Here is a 4346-nt window from a genome sequence, read left to right on the forward strand (position 1 = left end):
ACTCAATTGAAAGCACCAACATCAAGAAGGTGAAAGCAAGGTGTGAACACACATGTTACACATAATTAAGGTTTGATCGAAAGAATACACAAAAAGAATAGAGCACGAGTCCTTAAGATCTTTAAGATCCTATGCCTCAATCACATGCATACAATAGGAGGACAAGAAAACAACATAAGGTCTATACACCTCACACTAACTACGACACAAGCGACACAAGAGATACCAATGTTTGCAACATAGGCTTTGATACCAAATGTAATGCCCTGCAAGGAAACCCCAAAGGGATAAAGATAAAACACAAGAATATAGTGAAAATAATTTATAAAAAAAAATTAAACACAACATAATGATACAATGAGTTATCATAAGATCAGATAACACAATGGAAGGCTTAAATAACACCTAAAGAGTTTCCCAACAAGAATAAATTTGTTCGGTAAGATAAAATTATAGATAACATGATTAGGTTCATCCATTACAATATAACCATACATTACATTCAAAACATATGACATGCATTAATCTCATTACATACTTAAATTGAATTATAAACTTATGAATACTTTCCATTATCCAAATCTACATTCAACATGATCCAAATTACTGTATTTAATAGGATGACTACATACATACATTTAAGGTCAACATCATTTAATCCAAATTATAAATTTAAATCATAATGTCATCCATACATTATAAATTAAAAAGAAAACATAAGAACATAAACACCACATAACACCAAAATGATATCCGAGTTCATCCTTAGTGGGCTACATCTCTGGGTCTACTCAACTGCAAGACCCCTCTGATAAAATAATAGGGTGAAGAATACATAAGGTTCACATCATTTACATCCTGCCACCAAGGCATACATAACCAATAATACATATGACCACATTAGTCCAATAAATACATGAATGATCCCTTAATAGGAAAAGGATCCAAATGAAAATAATAAGAAGCAAATACAAAGATCAACTGGAGCACCCATGAGACTAGATCTTTGCAACCCATCATAAGAAACCCATGGTCTAACATGAATATCAGGTTCTCACAAGGTCATAAACAACAATACATGACTCCAAAATAGTACTCCTATCAAAGACAATACCAACTACATACTAGTGGACATAAGGGACAAGTGTCATCACATAACTTGGTATGGTTACCATGGCAGGCCTCCATAGGTTCTAGCCCCATCTACTGGGTTACCCTGGAAACCTATCTTGAACCTCTGGCCCATCCAAGTGTCATGTGGACCCAACACATCCTTTTGTCAAGACAAGGTTGATGGTTTGTCATTTCAGGCCTTCTCACTACATGTCGAGTATGTACTAGCACTCATCCCATGTGTGGCAAAATTATCCCCTTAGTGTTTTCAATAACTAAACTTTCTAGTATGCTATTAAGTTATCACTTATTTAGACACACTTTCTATGGGTTACCCAACAACCACTTTGGGCATGACCCCCACTCAAAAGCCACTTTCCCATATGATACTAGACCATAAACAATTGAACTCCTCAAACCCAGGTATACACTAGGACAAGCATACAAAGTTCAATGGGGTAGGAATAGCCCCATGGTCAAACAAGTCTACATACAAGATGCACTGACTGGTAGTACTCTAACTAGAGATATGGCCAACTATGGTCAACCACATACCAACATTTCACCACTTTCATAAAGGACATGACTGGTGATAGGGTTTACTTATCTTGCTCACACTTCACCTCGTCGGTGTTGCTCAATTCCACCAACCTCACCAAGTCTATCTATTCTCCAAGATGTCCAAGTCCTTCCCAAATTCTACTAGCACTTTCTCTTTGCAGATCTCAAGGTGTTTTCAACAAGTGTTTAACTAAGAACCCTACCATTTTAATGTGTTTCCCTTATGCTCAATCTTGCAATATTGACAACAACTTATCACTTTCTCACTTTTCACCCCCATATTGTTGTGAGTCATTATAGAGATGTGGAGATGGAATTTACCATGAAATGAATTCAATTTGGTCCATTTTATGTTTTGCAATCTCTATCTTCCTTACTGATTTCATGTATTTGCCTATAAATAGGGCTACAAGGATGATCCCCAATAAGGGCTCCTAAATCCAGTTTTTAAGGTGTAGCGTCCTAAAATTGTGACACTTGCAATTTCGACTGCATTTCGGTCTTCACAATGGCGACGCAACACGCAACCTGAATGGAGACCCCGAAGCCTGTTTATGACACCAAAAACTGCATTTTCTTGCACCCTGGCCTGAACCTCCTTTGCACCCTGTTGTCCCAGGAGGTGGGACTAGAGCACCCAGCGCCTTGGTCCCTGGTCTTATTTTGGGCCCGGTCTCCTTTGGGACTTCGGGTCTTTTTGTTTGCAATTTGGAAATTAACATTCCCTGGTCGGCCTAAGGTCGGGAAAATCAGTCTTTTAACCCTAATTGACAAGTATATAAACTACATTTTCCTCTCCCATTGGGGTAAGAAGGACATATGTGTACAAGCGTGGAAACGATACTCAAACATTCAAGCATTCAAGCATTCAAGCATTCAAGCATTCCTTCTAAGTCTCCATTCAAGGCTAAGTGTTGCATTCAAGACAAGGATTCAACCATTGAAGAGGAGATCACTTACTACATGCTACATACAACATACAACAAACAACAACATCTATACCTTCGCACATAAGGATACAAACATCCTTACAACAAGGTATTAGTACTTGTTTTACATTACAGACATTTACATTTACAGCATTTCTCATTTCTTGGTTAATTCCAAAACTGGGGTTTGAGCTAAAGGCAAACCCCTAATCCCTAACCCCCCAATCATCTTCACTTTTCTGTGTGTAGGTTGCAGGTACGCGGCTGAAATTGAAGATCTGGAATCCTTGTGCAGAGACGAACAGATCCCCCTTCGTTTCGCGGATTTTTTGGAGGACCGTGTGCACGCCAGGTGCCATCGTACCATCAACTTTTGCTCAAATTTGTAGGACAGCACCGTATCGACATTTTACTGCTAATTCCAGGTCCGCAGCTTCATCCTATATCCCTATCTCAGTTTATAAGCGAATCTTTGTCACTTTCTATGCATTCCTAGCTTAATCTTTCTATCAACATTCTTTACAAAAGAGGGTAGCCTTGCTGTCTTAACCCTTGAAACTCGTTTAGAATCCAATCTTGCATTGTGTGGGATTGGATCTTGTGGGTTTCAACCCCTCTTTTGAATGTAAAGTCTCCCCTAAGTGAAAACCATCAACCCTAGCAACCTCCCTTCTCTCTCCTTGGAGTTGGAAGAGGGGAGAGCAACTAGGGTTCGATTGCGATTTTCCGCTTTACATTTTGGTGAAACCGACGTGAACATCCTTTCTGATTATTCATGGTTAGATCTGAAAAATTGATTCCTTGATTACATTTCCATGTTTGATCTTTTGCAAATTTTAGAGGTTGATTGCATAAAAACCCTAAAATTTTCTTTTTGAAAATTGAACTTGTGAAATATTTAATTATTAATTCTTGTTTCAGATCTGCCTTTCTATTACAAATTATCAATTCATATTTGTGCTTTAATTTTGAAAATTAAGTGGTTAAGTGTCAAAACCCTAATTTTTGAAACCCTCTTGATTCAACCTTTGTCCGATAATTTCACTGATCAAAACATCTCCAAATCAGCTGTAACTTTGGATTCCGCAATAAAATCACAATATCTTTCATCCCTGAAAATTTGGAAAAAAATTGCGAGGACCGTGTGCACTCCGAGCGCCATCGTCCCCGACATTTTTTCCGAAATTTCGGGAGCAAGATCTTACTATATTTTCCTGCTAAAATCCAGAATTTTGGCTAATTTTATCAATTATAACACTTTCAAAATTACAGTCAAAGTTGGTCTTGTGATTGCTTGGTTTGAGGCTCCTAATCATTCAAAAATTGTTGAAATTGAAATTTTGTGTCAAAATTGTGTTCTTACTGTCATAAATCTGAAAAGTGTGTTTGCATTCATTCGAAATTTCAGTGCTTTATTCAAATTCTTGCATTTTGTGACTTTTGAAATTAAGTGCTTAATTACAACAACTTGGATTTCCACTTTCAAAATTGAATTTCACGTGAAATTGAGTCAAATTTTAAGTTTCAAAACTTGCATTGCTTTTGGTATTCCCTCTAAAATCATAAAATTCAAAATTTCAGTTTCCCTCTCTTTTTCAAAATTCAAATTTTGCATTTTTCGACAATCTGGGTAGGGTTCAATTTTGAGATTGCAACTTTAATTTGGCCTATCTACAGATCGTAAAATCACTCAATTTTTTCAAATTAGCTTTAAAATCATCATAACTTTCATCCCTGCAAATT

The sequence above is a fragment of the Cryptomeria japonica genome, chromosome 7 (assembly GCF_030272615.1).
Source record: "Cryptomeria japonica chromosome 7, Sugi_1.0, whole genome shotgun sequence".
NCBI lineage: Eukaryota > Viridiplantae > Streptophyta > Pinopsida > Cupressales > Cupressaceae > Cryptomeria > Cryptomeria japonica.